The following is a 16,665-nucleotide window of genomic DNA, read 5'->3' as shown; positions in this document are numbered from 1 at the left end:
AATGGCCTTCAATGTCGTCTCCTGCTTGCGATCCACCGGATCCTTGAGGGCAGCCGTGTCAGGAGACTGAAGCACCACCTTTTTGGACAATCGGGATAGAGCCTTGTCCACGTTGGGTGATGACTCCCATTTCTACCTGTCGTCAGAGGGGAAAGGATATGCCATAAAAATTCTCTTGGGAATCTGCCACCTTTTGTCAGGCGACTCCCAAGCCTTTTCACAAAGAGCGTTCAGTTCATGAGAGGGGGGAAAACGTCACCTCAGGCTTTTTCCCTTATACAAACAAACCCTCTTATCTGGAACAGGGGGCTCTTCAGAAATATGCAAAACATCTTTAATAGCCACTATCATATACTGAATACTCTTAACTACCTTTGGATGTAAAGTAGCCTCATTGAAATCGACACTGGAATCAGAGTCTGTGTCGGTATCAGTATCTGCCATCTGGGTAATTGAACGTTTATTTGACCCTGAGGGGGTCTGTACCTGAGACAAAGCGTCCTCCATGGATTTCCTCCATGTTTGTGTCTGAGAATCAGATTTATCCAGCCTCTTAGACAATAAAGCCACATTTGCATTCAGTGTACTCAACATATTCACCCAATCAGCAGTCGGCTCTGCCGACAGAGTCATTCCCAAATCCTTTTCTGCGCCCCCAGCAACTTCCTCCGGGGAGGAACACTCAGCCTCAGACATGTCGACACGCAGTACCGACACACCCACACCGGCCAAATAAAGGGGACAGACCCACAGGGAAGCCTGTAGAGAGAACACAGAGGGAGTATGCCAGCTCACACCCCAGTGCCCATATTCTACAACAAATAATATATGGTGTTTGCGCTGTAATATTATATATATATATATTATATATATAGAAAGAACCAAATTGCATGTGCCCCCCCCCCCACCATGTTTTGCTCCCTTGTTACTTGTAAGGAGCTTGAAGGTCCGGGCCAGCGTCTCTGCAGCAGCTGTGGAGAGAGAAAATGGCGCTGGTAAGCTGTGCGGCTAAGCCCCGCCCCTTCCCGGCGCGCTGTAGTCCCGCTCAAATTTGAACTCTTCATACTGGCGGGGGTATCGTATACGGTGCCCGGGCACCGAATATGCCTTGCCAGTGTAAAAAAGCCTTCAGTAACTGCTGCCCAGGGCGCTCCCCCTCCCCAGCACCCTGTGAGTGCCGTTGGTGATGTGTGTGGGAGCATGGAGCGCAGCGCGACCGCTGCGCTGTACCTCCGTCACTGAAGTCTTCTGCCGTCTGTTCTTCTAATACTCACCCGGCTTCTCTCTTCTGGCTTCTGTGAGGGGGGTGACGGCGCGGCTCCGGGAACAAGCAGCTAGGCGCACCAAGTGATCGAACCCTCTGGAGCTAATGGTGTCCAGTAGCCTATGAAGCAGAGCCCTTGAACTAAGAAGAAGTAGGTCTGCTTCTCTCCCCTCAGTCCCACGATGCAGGGAGCCTGTAGCCAGCAGGTCTCCCTGAAAATAAAAAACCTAACAAAAGTCTTTCCAGAGAAACTCAGTAGAGCTCCCCTAGTGTGTGTCCAGTCACTCCTGGGCACAGAATCTAACTGAGGTCTGGAGGAGGGGCATAGAGGGAGGAGCCAGTTCACACCCAGTCAAAGTCTTTTAGTGTGCCCATGTCTCCTGCGGATCCCGTCTATACCCCATGGTCCTTTTGGAGTCCCCAGCATCCTCTAGGACGTAAGAGAAATATATAAATAGGATATACATTTTATCATACCCATAAAGGGTGTTCAGTAATATGGCTCAAAGGTGCAAGTCCACACTAGCACCATGTTAGCCAGCCAAGGAATAGCTGTCATTTTGTAATCTGCATTAGAAAAATAAAAGCTAAATGTCGATTGGTTGCTTTCATTTTACAGTAAATTTACATCTCTGAAAAGTGTTCGCATATAATCCTCAACCTCACTGTCATTAGATATGGTTTCAGAGAACTAGCCTACTCTTTAGAAGTCTCCATATACTCAACGAGCTTGGTGTTGGTGTAGGACAGGCATGTCCAAACTGCGGCCATCCAGCTGTTGAGAAACTACACATCCCAGCATGCCCTGACACAGCTTTAGCATTCTCTGACAGCAAAACTGGACATGCCTGGTGTAGGAGTTTTAGGGGGGGAATGCAATTGTTTTTTGGGCGTCCAAATTTAAAAGGCCCTTAACTTGGGCATGAGTGCCGTGTGTGTGCACCCAGAAGCGACGAGTTTAGCCGGCAAAGCAGCTAAACCTGTCAGGAGGCTGCGAGCTGAAATGTGTTGTGCCGGAATAAAGCAACAATTGAATTGCTCCATTCGGCACCATCTAGTGGCAGCCGCGGGGTTAAACAATTAAATTGCCCCTTTAGTGCCTAGGATATGCAGCGTTGTACATTAATTATGTAGCTTGTGAGTGGTCTAGAATGAATAAGGAGTGGTCACAGATGATGATATCACAGAAAGTTTCCCAGAGTAGTCTGCATACTTTTGCCAGTACATGAAAGGTTCACTCATTACAGTTCATGAATAATTAGAATTGTCCAGAAGATGGCAACCAGGCATTTTATAAATGTGAACATTTTAAAAACAAAAACAATAACCAAAACTATATGGCTGTCATACACTATTAATGTAAAAAAATATTAGCTGCATTTGTGCTCTCAGATATCCGTTTAATGTGCCAGGAGTGTGAAGGTAATCTTTAGCTTCAGTCATAGATAGCAGAGAGGTTAGAGGTCAGAAAGTGAGAAAATGCAAGAGAACCTAAAACTTTTACAGCTCTGCCAGGTCGTCATTTCTCATAGTTTAGTGCACTTTATGATGGTGCTAGTGGTCCTTTGCAGTACTGAACATTTGTTGCACTAATAATATTTTTGCGGTACTAGATGAAAACTCCACTGTATTGTGTGTGTGTGTGTGTGTGTGTGTGTGTGTGTGTGTGTGTAATATATATATATATATATATATATATATATATATATATATATATATATATATATATATATATATATATGTGAAAAAGTGGAGAATAGCGCCTAGGTGTATTCAGTAAGACCCCTATAAGCAAAGGGATAAAATGACTATATAGTCACACCTAACACACCTCACATATACGTAAGTGGCAGCTTTTAAACAGTATAGAGCTAAATATTAGAAAATGAAGTATAAAAAGCGCCTGGTAGTGTTGGTGACTCACTCCTCGTGAAAAAAATTGTGATAATAAAACAGATAAATTATAGTAAACTTAGCTGCGGGTATTTCTGGTAGATGACTCTTATAGACAGCACATGTAAAGGAGAGATAAAATAGACATAGTGTGTACTGTTTTTAAAAAACCACAGGTGTTTTTCTGTATATATAACATACAATTTATAGGAACTATGCAGGTTCCAATTTTAAAGGAGAAACTATGTTTAGTTAAAAACAATAGTTTAATAGACACACTCCTGCCAGAACATGCAGGTTACACATATAGATAAAATAATACACAAAATCAAAGGACATATATAGCAGCTGGTTCAATTATAAAAATGCAGGTATTAATCGTACAATGTTAAAAAATATAGCAGGCTTATCTGTCCACAAATCTGGGTATTGGATTAAATTTCATCCATAAATGCAAGTATCAAACGTACAGGATATAAGGTAAAAACATGGCTTATCTGTCCACTGATAGGAAGTCAGAAAGGGGTGGGCATCCAGTCCCTGTCCCAACGCGTTTCGTCCTAGAATGAGGACTTCTTCAAGGGGATGACATGCTGTGGGAGTCTGGGGTTTTTATCCTAAAGTATGGGGTCACATGTAAGGAAGTGATCTCACTTCCTGTGTGTTCCTCCCGTTTTTTGGTGGAGTAAGGTTATTCAAATCTATATCTCTTATAATCTGGAGATAGCGAGGATAACATAGTTAGAGCATAGATATGTTTGTGATAGATAAATCAGAAGTTTTTTAAAACAGAGTTCAAACGAGTGTGGAACGCAAATGCGTCACTTCCGGTTCTCGCTGTGGAACGCATCGCGTCACTTCCGTTATCGGTAATGCTCAGTTCAGTTGAAAATACACGGGAGAGGCGGCGCAATTAATAATAGAAGTAAAAAATAAGTTCATTGAGACTCAATGTTCATTAATCTGTTGTTTTATGAAGCGTTGTAGCGCGACGTCACTTCCGGCCTGATAAGTATAACAAAAAACGGACATTTCATTTCCGCTGACGTCACATCCTGTTGTTGGAACGCACGGCCATCTTTGATGGATGAATTTCATCTATAAATGTTGGAACGCAAATGTTCATAGACGCTTAATATAATTTATATATATATAGTTCAAAAGATTGTTAAAGAATATATATAAGTAAGGAAACCGTGTTAATAATTTATTTAATATTAAAATTTATTAGTTAAAATTTAAAATTTATTATTTAAATAGTGATACTAAAGTGCCATATAAGTGATACAAGAAGAAGAATGCCAGTGGGGGGGGGGGGGGGGGGGGAGGGGTTGGTTGTGGCGGCTTTGGAGTGAGGATTAGTTTAAAGAAAAGGAGCAATTTCGAATCCCTCGTTGAATCCTAGGGGTGACATAGTATTCAGCTCGAAGATCCAAAACATCTCTCTTTGTGACAATTTATTCAAGATGTCTCCGCCCCTTTCACCCAAGGTCACATTTTCAATACCTTTAAAGGTGAGGTTATCGGGGTTGGAGTTGTGCACTTCTTCAAAATGTCTATAAATCACGTGCGTTGAAATTTTATTTTTTATGTTTCTTACATGTTCTTGGATGCGTATTTTCAAACATCTTTTAGTTTTTCCGACATATCTCTGGCCGCACGTGCATTCCAATAAGTAAATCACCATAGTGGAATTGCAGTTGATGAAAGATTTAATAGTATATTCTTTTGTATTGTCACTGTTAAAGAAAGTTTTTCTGTTTCTGTGGACTAGTTTGCAAATTATGCATTTGCCGCATTTGTAACTTCCTTGACATTTCAATGTCGACACTGGCTTTGTCGTTTTCAGAAGACTTGGTGCTAAAATTTCTTTCAGGTTAGTGCTTTTCCTATATACAATCTGTGGTTGAGAAGGAAGAATATCTTTCAGGATAGGATCCATCATAAGGATGTTCCAGTGCTTACTCAGTGATTGTTTAATGGCTGTTTCATGACAACTGTAAGTTGTGACAAAAGGGATGGATGGCCGTTGAAGCACCTGATTATTTTTAATTTGGGCATTCTGTGTTGCATTTTTCTTGGTTTTTTCCAGGGCTTTTGAGATGATTTCTTCTGGATACTCCCTTTCTGCAAATCTCTTGGCATACAGCTGTAGTTGGTGGTCCTCGTCTTCCCTTTGGCTACAGTTTCTTTTTATCCGATGAAATTGTGAATAAGGGATGTTTTTCTTCCAATTCTTTTGGTGACAGCTTTTAAAGTGTAGGTAACTATTTGTGTCAACCTTTTTTATGAAGTTGCACGTGATGATTTTGGTTTCTTTTGATGACAATATTAAGTCCAAGAATTCGATTTTCTCTTTGTTATGTTTTTCTGTGAATTTCAGATTGAATTGATTAGCTGATATCTTCTGAAAAAAGTCCAAAAATGAGGAGTCTGTTCCTTCCCAGATGATCAGTATATCATCGATATACCTTTTGTAGATCACCAATTTGTCGGCAAATGCATTATTCGAAAAGATGTTCTCTTCTTCCCAGCTGCCCATTAGGAGATTGGCAAAGCTGGGGGCAAATATAGTCCCCATGGCTGTTCCTCGTGTTTGTAGGTAAAAAGACTCTTTGAATTTAAAATAATTGTGACTCAGAATGAATCTGATAAAGTCACAAATGGCTTTTTTGTGTGCCGTAGTTAGACCAGTATCCCTGTCCAGGAATTTTTTACAAGCAGTAATTCCAGTTTCGTGTACAATGCATGTGTACAGACTTTCTACATCGATCGTAACCCACAGGTAAGTTTCTTTCCAGGTAATATCTTTTAAAGTTTCCAGTACACTGTTGGTGTCCTTTAAATAGGAAGGTAATTCAATTACATATTTTTTCAAGAAGAGGTCAATGTATTCCGATAAATGTGAGGTTAGGGAGTCAATGCCCGCGATAATTGGTCTGCCCGGGGGATTTATCATGTTTTTATGTATCTTAGGAAGATAATAAAAAATTGGAATAATTGGAGATGTTATCATCAAAAACTGGTACTCTTCTTTCTCCAGGACAGAGCAGTGGAGGTAATGTATCAACAAGATTCTCAGATCCTCAGTGTACTGTTGTGTGGGGTCTTGAGGTAATTGTTTATAGGAGTTGATGTCGCTTAGAAGACGAGTAGCTTCTTTCTCATACGCTGATCTGTCTAAAATGACCACTCCTCCTCCTTTATCAGCCTGCTTGATCACAATTTCAGGATTTGTCTTATTGTGTGTGTGTGTGTGTATATATATATATATATATACACACACACACACACAATATATATATATAGCGCTATATGGAGTATGTTGTACAATATAATTTGCTATTTAGCGCTATATGGAAAATACTATATAGCAATGCACCTAATAGCCTTAACAATAGGCTTTATGCTTATGTTGTCAATAATGGTATTATTGTACAATGTAAGTAGCTACTGCATTATCCAGTTTTATTGGGCGGTCTGCTGACCAAGGGCCTAATTCAGCATGGAACAATGCTGATGCTCTGTAAAGTGTGCGCACGCGCAGAAGCCGAACTGTGCGGTGCACACAGTGAGATGCGACGGCATCTCACAACTACAAATGCCTCTGTCTGACAGACAGACAGACGCGTTCGCGGGGCGGGAGGAGGCGTTACGGCAGCGTTGGGGGAGGCGCGGTCCGGACAATGCAGGCGTGTCCAGACTGTTTGCCAGGCGGGCTGCAGCAGCTGCGTGACGTCATACGCAGCCACTGCGACCTGAAATATGGCGGGTAGCCGTCTGCCTTAGCAGCTAGGCTGCATAGGCAGAGGGCTACCCTAAACATGCGAAAGCATAGCCGGGGTGTGCCGGGGGGACACACGACTGGATCCGGCATGCGGGGTGGACTTGCCCTGTGCTGGACGTACCCCTACAGGTCAGAGTAATGGATCGTAGATGTACGATCCAAGCTTCATTGGGCCCCATTTACATACACAGCCAAATATGCAGATATAGGGGTATATACAATTGACGTCGAAAGATGCGGTCTGTCGAAAAGACGGAAGTTTTCGACTTTTTTTTAGGTTGGAAGGGGTTCCAACCTATTCAATATATTCGACAAGTTGAGGAATTCAACTTGTCGAAAAGCACGTGGATCGGTGGAATAGCTGCCGATCCAAGTGCTTGTGTCGAAAACAGGGCCAAAACCGACAGGTTTTGGCCCCCTTTTAAACCATCTCAGTCCGAGATAAAAAGATGTCGGACTGAGATGTGGACCCAGAGGGGGAGAGGGGGGAGAGCCGCAGGGAGACGGAGGACAGCCGCGGCCAGCCAGGGGAGATCAGCGCTACAGAACAGTGCTGCAGCAGGATGACACACAGCCGCGCCGCTCACGGCAGCTTCCACCCCGGCTCCAGCAAGTGAAGTCACGCTTGCTGGAGCCGGGTGGACACTGCCGGGTGGTCCCTCATCTCAATACGACTTGAAAAAGTCGAATTGAGATGAGATTTGAATAGGGGTTTGGGAATGGATCAGACGCCAATTGAATATACCCCATATGGCTGTAGCTGTAAATATACTGCCCGTCGGGTGTACTGCAGGGCCAACACAATGGACGAGATTCAACGGCTGCTCTACCAGCAGCCACTAGATGGCACCCAAACTGAGCTACTCCATTGTAGCACAGTTCGGGCGCAATGGCTGCCGGCGTCTGCATTTTCAGCTCGCACGTCCCGGGGGTGGCGAGCTGAAATGCGCGAAAAGTGACCCATTTAGGTGCCCGAACAGCACTTTTTTGGGTTCGTGCCCAGTACTTTGGTCTGGTTTAGCCGCTTTATGCGCCTAAACCCTACCTCTATGGGTGAGATCAGCGGGATAACAGGGCTCGATTGAATATCGCCCCTGCAATTGCCCGTCACTTTAGACGGGAAATCGGACGCGATAATCAATTAAATTCCACCCAATATGTCTGTGAACGACATTGTTCGACTGAATGTCTGATATATCGCTCAGTGTGTACCCAGCTTTAGGCTAGGTACATACCCGACATATGTTGGTGGACCCGGAGTCGTGCTCAATGAGCGGAAAATCCAGGTAAGTATATACACTTACCAACTGGCCACTGTATATGCCGGTCTCTGTCATGCAGCTGGGTAGGCATTTGAATTTGCCCGCCCATCTGTGAAGTCCGAACCCTGCAGCAAGTGTGTCAGTATATATTTAGATAAAACAGCCACTGAATGTGCTGCACAGCCGAGGCGTTATGTCTGTGAACGGCGTCCATATAGGGGGTATACGTAATGTTGCCGCAACACGGCTTAAGTCATCAAAATGACACAAAAGCACCGCGCACCAGGGGCATGATGAGACGAGTCACAGCCATTTGTGTTATCAATGCCCCACACACTTCCCAAGAAATAAAAGCAGGATCCCTTAGGGATCTGATCTCCCGGGAGAGATAAGGTGGGCTCCACTGAGGCAGAGACTGGTGTGGAAGGCTAGATAGTCTCTGTAAAGCACTGCGGGAATATGTGTGCGCTATATAAATAATTGATAGATATATATATATATACATACACACCAGAACAAGGATAAACATAAGCACGTCCGCTGTTTACATCTTGCAGACAGCATACCTCCCAACATGACCCTCTCCAGGAGGGACTGAATACTCTGCTCCTGGACTTCTCTTAATCTATGATTGCCATCCCCTGTGCTGAAACACCTTTCTTATCCATTTACCTGTTCAACACAGGTGCTGGCAATCATAAATTAAGAGAAAAGTCCAGGAGCAGAGCATTGTGTCCCTCCTGGAGAGGGTCATGTTGGGAGGTATGAGACAGGGACCCGGCTGCAAGGAGTGGGTGACCAAGCATCGCTACATTCTCAGCCATAGTACAGGGGCTGATAGACCAGGCACACAGCGCACCAGGTACACACCCACCACAGACGGAGCTACCTGTATTATTGCGTTATCCCTCCACAACCTCTCGGGCCGCAAATCCCCGGCCTGGGCCGCCCATCCGCGCCGCTCCCCGGCACCAGTGCTAGGCTCCTGGAATTGGCGAATTCCAATCCAGGACAATCAGCGGCTCTCGCGCTAGGAAGAGAGCTGAGCTACGACAAAGCCAATCACATTCCGGGATGGCGGCCAGCCAACCAATAGCGAAGCAGAGAGTGACCGTGAGTGAACCAATGACAGTAGGGGGGGAAACAACCACGTACGACGAGCAATTGGCGAAGGGCGGGAGCTGTGAGGTAACTGTCTGTGTAGCCGCGGGCGGCGGTGGAGCGGGGTCTGACGTGTGTGTGTCCGGGGCCGGGCACGGTGCTAGCTGCAGGCACGGCCGGGGTTACTGCGTCATCTCAGGGAGACCTGGCAAGCATGCTAAGCCGTGGGGCGGACCTTGGGCAATAGGACTTGTGGAGACCACTGTTCTGCGTGCCGCACATGGCTCCTGAGAGGCTATGCTGGCCCAGCACCAGGGTCCTTACACACCATTTGCTTCCTCAGATAGATTCAGGGAGTAGAACTTGTTCAGAGACTTACATATGAATCAAGATAACATGTTCTATTGGTAAAGTATACACAGAACTGATCAGACATGTGTAATGTATATGGGGTGTGCAAAGGTAATGGGGGCTCTAGTGTCACAGTACACAACTGATCAAATGCACACACAATATTTGCATTTACTTATTAAAAGAATGGTCCCTCAGTTCAATTCAGTAGCAGTGAGGTGTCAGTAACATAACATTTCCGTATTTCCACCGTTTCCAGCTAAACTGAAGTAATACATCAATCATTCATATACTTTACCTGCAGGCCATAGGCAGCCATAGATTTACGCCCAGAGTTTAGTAATTTAAAACCTTCACTCAGTCAACCACATTATCCTTTCAAAATGTAAATGGAGATGGTGGATTCCCTGAATCGTGCCGTGACTGTCGTCTAGTAAAGCCAGTTTCCATGCTCCTTCGTTCATTCTGGAATAGGTTTGTCACTGGTTACCTACACAGGTTAGCTTACCCACTGCAAAATTATGAGTTTCTCTGGCTGGGTCCACAGGATAACATTGGGATATTGTCGAGCGACAGCGAAAATGGCACCAACACGGTCACGAGCTTTCTGGCCTCCCAGGATGCATTGGGGCCTCCACTATATAGTCCCGCCCACTGACTCAGTCAGATCAGTTTTTTGCTTGGTGCGGCAGGAAGCCGCATGGTCACAGGGCTGCTGTGAAAGCAGCCTCAAGTTTTCATTACTTTATTTTTATAGACTCACTGTTTTGGTTTGAGCGACTTCTCTTAACAGCGTCTTAAACGTGTATTAGAAAGAGTCGCTCCAACAACTCCCCACCGGGTCGCAACAACGCTTACCTTCGCGGTACAGTGCTGTCTCGACGGGCGTCTGTGTCGGATGTTCTAGCAGGTCCAGCAGACGTTACCAGGCTGTGGCCGGAGCATGGGGAGACAGTGAGTATATGGACTTCCTCTTACTAGAGGGGTCAGGACACAGCTACGCTGATTTGGTGGAGACTACAAACAGCGTGTTGATGCGCCGAACATCTCGAGTGTGACAGCGCTACGCTCCGGGGATCATAGGCGCCAGGACTAGGTGAGGCCGCGATCCTGGGAGTTTAAGTCAACAGGGGGTTTCAGACGCTCTCCTGGCCGTCCCTCCTCCGAGTTCATGGCCAGTTCCCGCGGGTCTCTCGTTTCATGAACTGAATGACCTCACTTCCGGCTCAGACGCTACCACGAGGGTACTCGGTCGCAGCTTAGACGCTGCGGTTGTGTACACTGGATATAAACCCGCCCAGACCAAGTCGCAGGCCTTTAGTGTCTGCATGCACGTGGAGTCGCTCAGCGTCCATGTCCGTTGGTGAGCGTCCGTGTCCGTTATCAGTTACCAAGAGCGGCAGTGTACACCAGTAGCGTCTGAATCCACTCAGCGTCTTTCGAGCGTCTTTGCTTGGATATGGAAGTGTGGTGAGTCTCCCTGTATCCCGCTCCCTGGAGGCAGGGTATACAGTACTAAAAATTCCTTCTACTTCTTAGTGTGCACTGTTAATTTTTAGTACCTATTGCATATGAGACCTGTATATTACTGTGTTTTCTGCATGTTATGTTGAAAAAGAACCACTTAAACAGAAGTACAATTTTCCTACTTATGTATAAGTTATTATGGAGGTTGTATTCTCCTATGACAATGTCTAATGCTTTAACATGTGACTGACTGCTAGTATGTGTGCTGACTTTTCTGTGTAATGTCAGTCCTGTTCTGACCCTCAAATCAGGTGCACTGTGGTCAGATTGATTTCACCTCTATATACTGATTATAGGGTGTGGTTCAGTCACAAAATTGTGTAGTCAATATCAGAAAAAATGTCTGTGAGCGGCAAAAGTGATGAGGAGAATTTGTCAAGCACTCCTACAGCCCTAACATGCTTATCTTGTAAGTCAGGGGTAATTGATATGATTCAATTGGTCACTTATGAGGGTTTGTGTGCAAACTGTTTCGCTTTTCAGCGAAGTAAAAAACAGGAGTTAGTTCAACCTCCAGTAGAGCCACCATGGAATATGTTCGCAAAGACTCTGTCTTCAATAGCGGACAGGTTAGCTCCAGTAGCACCACCTCAAGGGTTAGGTTACACTATGAACCCATACATGCAGCTCCCTTCCTATGGTTTGGTTCCAGTAGCCTCTACAAGCAACCAAGGGGTAGGTAAGACTAAGACAGATACGTCTGTATGGCAGACTACACAAGAGGATACATCGGATGATGATGCGGAAACAATAGATTCAACTCCGTATGATGATCAGTCGCAGAGCTTTAGTTCAGATGATGTAGCTGAACTCATTAATGCAGTAAAGGCTATGCTTTCTCTGGAAGAACCAGCCAAGACAGCGTTAAAAGCAAAAGCACCTGTATTCAAACGAACAAAGTCAGTGAAAGCTGAATTTCCAGCGTCAGAGGAGTTGACGGAAATGATGGATGAGTCTTGGGCAGCGCCCGGTAAAAAGTATAAGATTCCTAGGAGATGGGATTCTTATTATCCATTTCCTGCTGGAGATTGTTCGAAGAGAGAAGTTCCTCCAAAAGTAGATGCACATGTTCTGCGACTAGTGCACAAATCTGCTTTGCCACTGTCATCTACCTCTTTGAATGATGTCACAGACAGGAGGGTAGAGAGCCTATTGAAAAATATTTTTTCTCTTGTGGGTGCAGTGGTAAGACCTGCTATGGCTTCGGCCTGGGTAGCAAAGGCAATGGGCGAATGGATAGAGGAACTAGAGAATGACATCCCCTCTCCTACTAGGGAGCAAGAGGATCGTCTTTGCCGTTTAAGACAATCTGCCCAGTATTTAGAATAAGCAGCTATTGATGTAGGCACTGTTGCTTCTAAAGCTTCAGCCCTGGCAGTAGTCGCTCGCAGAGCAGTCTGGCTACGGACCTGGAAGGCAGATGCGGAGTCCAAGAAGGAATTGGAAGCATTGCCTTTCGTGGGTAATATATTATTTGGAAAACCTTTATCGGATATCCTAGAGTCAGAGGCTGAATCGAAGAAGGTCAGATTTCCGGCTACCTACAACCCTAAGTCCAAGGGTTTAAAATTTTGCTCATTTCGCTGGCAAAGCAAAGCGAAAGGTAAAGAGGAGCCTAAACAACCCCAGTTTAAATACCTGGGTGCAGAAGGTAGTATCTCAGGGGTATGGGTTCCCATTCAGGAGGCAGCCTCCTCAAAGATTTTTTTGCACCAACCCGTCTCGTATAGAGTCGAAGGCCAATGCCCTGCAAGAAGCAGTCCAAAAATTACTGCAGTCAGGTGTGATTGTCCCAGTACCTCCATCACAAAAGGGACAGGGGTATTACTCCAATCTGTTTCTAATCCAGAAACCAAATGGGTCATATCGACAAATTCTAAATCTGAAGATGTTGACCAATTACATATGGATCCCGAAGTTCCACATGGAGACGTTACGCTCCATAATGTTGGCTATGGAACCGAGAGACTATATGGTATCTCTGGATGTGCGGGATGCTTACCTACATGTGCCTATAGCACTATCACATCAGTGTTACCTCAGGTTTGCCATCCTCAAGGAACACTTCCAGTTCCAAGCTCTGCCCTTCGGGCTAGCTACAGCACCCAGGGTGTTTACCAAGATCATGGTGGTTATGGCAGCTTGTCTGCGCAAACAAGGGATAAGGATATTCCCATACCTTGACAACCTATTAATCTTAGCACAGTCGCAAGATTTACTGTTGAGCCATCTCCAACAGACGATAGTTTGTTTACAGAGACACGGGTGGCTCATAAATTGGGAGAAGTCGTCCCTGAATCCATCACAGCGGATGGTTCATTTGGGAGCCATATTGGATTCAGACCTACAGAGAGTTCTCTTACCAGAGAAGAAAATAGTCAAGGTGCAGGTCATGGCTCAGGAAGCGTTGCAAGCCCAGACAATGTCAGTCCATGCAGCAATGCGACTGTTGGGTCTGATGGTATCAACGTTCGACATGGTGGAATATGCGCAATTCCACTCCAGACCATTGCAGCATCTCATTTTGACAAAATGGAACGGAAATCATCAAACAATAAAGAAGCAGATGATAAAGATTCCAGTAAATGTAAAAAGGTCTCTAGCATGGTGGCTACAGACAGACCATTTAAACAAGGGGAGACCCTTTTGGATAAAAGAGTGGCAAGTCCTGACGACAGATGCCAGCCTGCAAGGTTGGGGGGCGGTACTCGGAAGCCTATGGTTCCAGGGAAAATGGACCGCAAGGGAAAGTCGCCTGCCGATAAATCTGTTAGAAATAAGAGCCATTTACTTGGCCCTAGTTCAGGCAAAGGACAATCTACAAGGAAGACCAGTCCAGATCCGCTCAGACAATGCGACGGCAGTAGCATACCTAAATCATCAAGGAGGGACTCACAGCAAGAGTCTGATGGAGGAAGTAACTCCCATTCTAAAGTGGGCAGAACTCCATCTCCCAGCATTGTCAGCAGTATTTGTCCCGGGTGTACTAAATTGGGAAGCGGATTTTCTCAGTCGGCACACCATTCAGGAAACCGAATGGGCACTACACCCAGAAGTGTTTCAGACACTGGTGAACAGATGGGGTCTACCGGAGATAGACCTTATGGCGTCTCGTCTAAACAACAAAGTTCCGAGGTACGGATCAAGAACAAGGGACCCAGGAGCAGTCCTGGTAGACGCACTGTCAGTAGAATGGAGGTTTCAGCTGGCATATCTGTTCCCTCCAATATCTCTGTTACCCAGAGTAGTGAGAAAGATAAAACAGGCAAAAGGAGCAATCATTCTAATAGCTCCAGCTTGGTCAAGAAGGCATTGGTACACAGATCTGTGGAGAATGTCCGTGGAAGCACCGATACTGCTCCCTCAACGTCCAGATCTGTTAATGCAGGGTCCTTGTTGTCACAGTCATCTGGATCGCCTGTCTTTGACGGCGTGGCTGTTGAAACCTCTATCTTAGAGGCTAAAGGATTTTCAAAGCAAGTAATCCAAACCATGCTTAGAGCAAGAAAGCCTTCTTCGGCCCGTGTATATCATAGAATATGGCAAGCCTATATTCATTGGTGTTCTGGAAAAAATTACAATCCAAGAGCCTTTAAAGTAGCTAGAATTTTGGATTTTCTGCAGGCAGGATTGGATAAGGGGTTGAAGGTTGCTTCCTTGAGGGTGCAAGTCTCAGCGTTGACTGTATGGTTTCAGCAGAAGATTGCTGACCTACAGGATGTACGTACGTTTTTCCAAGGAGTAGTACATATTCAACCTCCATTTGTTCCTCCTGCAGCTCCCTGGGATTTGAATTTAGTTCTTAAATTTCTCCAGGGTCCTTTGTTTGAACCACTTGAGAGAGCGGATCTTAAGTGGTTAACGACTAAAGTTCTTTTTTTTACTGGCAATGGCGTCAGCCAGAAGAGTGTCAGATTTAGGAGCATTATCATGTAAGTCTCCTTTCCTAAGTTTTTTTCCAGACAGAGCAGTTCTCAGAACGAGATCTAGTTATCTTCCAAAGGTGGTGTCAAAGTTTCACCTGAATGAAGAGATTGTAGTCCCAGCTTTTCAGGTATCGGGACTATCTGCGGGAGAAGCGTCACTGGACGTGGTCCGGTCTTTAAAAATCTATATAGATCGTACTAGTGCCATCAGGAAAACAGATTCCCTCTTCATCCTCTACGGATTCCATAGGAGAGGTTGGCCTGCTAGTAAACAGACGCTGGCGAGATGGCTCCGAGTGGTAATATCTGAAGCTTATTCTCATGCAGATCTCCCTATTCCGGCTAATGTCTCTGCACACTCTACACGTAAGGTAGGTCCTTCTTGGGCAGCACAACAGGGTGCATCAGCAGAACAGATATGTAAGGCAGCCACATGGTCTTCCATAAACACATTCATCAGACATTATGCCTTGGATACTTTTGCCTCTCATGACGCAGACTTCGGGCGAAAGGTCCTCCTGCGCAATCAGGAGCGTCCCCACCACTAAAATGGCTTTGGGAATCCCAATGTTATCCTGTGGATAATCCTGTGGACCCAGCCAGAGAAATAAACGTTATGGTAAGAACTTACCGTTGATAACGTGATTTCTCTTATGTCCACAGGGATCCCACCCGGACGCATCTGATTTGAGGATCTAGACAAACACTAAAAACCTCTTCCTTCTTGTATGGAAGGGTGTGCATGTGTGTTCTTATCGCCTGTACAGGTCTCTACCTAATGTTCCTGCCTATAATCGCTGTGGAAAGAACTGATCTGACTGAGTCAGTGGGCGGGACTATATAGTGGAGGCCCCAATGCATCCTGGGAGGCCAGAAAGCTCGTGACCGTGTTGGTGCCATTTTCGCTGTCGCTCGACAATATCCCAATGTTATCCTGTGGATACCTGTGGACATAAGAGAAATCACGTTATCAACGGTAAGTTCTTACCATAACGTTTATTTCTTAGAACATATATAAAACAGGAACATACAGGGTAGATAAAATCAATGCATATCTGTTAAAGGGTTTGGGGGCCTCCAGTCGAGAGTTTACAATCTATTTGGAAAATGGAAGAGCACTAGTACAAAAACACCCAATCTACGCTTTACAGGGCATTTTAAGGAGCAAATTAAATTTTCTTTCGCTACAGCGCTGCAAGATCGCTGTGTCCCTACAGGCAGGCTTAGAAATCAGTTATTCACCATGGAAAAGTCTATATCAAATAAATTATGGTAAAACATTGTGCACTAAATAGTTCTACTGCAAAAAAGGCTTCAGTTGTAAACAAACCAGGAAACGTCCTAGATTCTAGGACCTAGAAGATGCTGGGGTCCACTTCAGTACCATGGGGTATAGACGGTTCCGCAGGAGCCATGGGCACTTTAAGACTTTTCAAGGGTGTGAACTGGCTCCTCCCTCTATGCCCCTCCTCCAGACCTCAGTTTAGAAAATGTGCCCAGGCAGACTGGTTGCACTCCAGGGGAGCTCTACTGAGTTTCTCTGAAAGACTTATG

At 45.2% G+C, this 16,665-nt stretch overlaps 2 protein-coding genes across 7 annotated transcripts in view; one reads left to right on the top strand and one right to left on the bottom strand.

Annotated features, from left to right (window-relative positions):
• LYSMD4 (LysM domain containing 4) overlaps nt 1–9,529 on the bottom strand; it is a 35,258-nt gene extending 25,729 nt beyond the window's left edge. The window contains exon 1 of one of the 2 annotated variants that reach the window (XM_063925687.1): nt 9,096–9,529. The gene's annotated coding sequence lies outside the window, so the exon portion shown is untranslated. Of the gene's footprint in view, nt 1–8,772; nt 8,798–9,095 lie in introns of those variants that run through there. The other variant, XM_063925688.1, reaches the window with a different exon arrangement.
• RNF212 (ring finger protein 212) overlaps nt 9,307–16,665 on the top strand; it is a 476,056-nt gene continuing 468,697 nt past the window's right edge. For 4 of the 5 annotated variants that reach the window (XM_063925685.1, XM_063925683.1, XM_063925684.1 and 1 more), the window contains exon 1: nt 9,401–9,714. The gene's annotated coding sequence lies outside the window, so the exon portion shown is untranslated. The other variant, XM_063925682.1, reaches the window with a different exon arrangement.

This window comes from Pseudophryne corroboree, chromosome 6 (assembly GCF_028390025.1).
Source record: "Pseudophryne corroboree isolate aPseCor3 chromosome 6, aPseCor3.hap2, whole genome shotgun sequence".
NCBI lineage: Eukaryota > Metazoa > Chordata > Amphibia > Anura > Myobatrachidae > Pseudophryne > Pseudophryne corroboree.
Note: the sequence above shows the minus strand (reverse complement) of the source record. Positions and strands in the feature narration are given on the sequence as shown.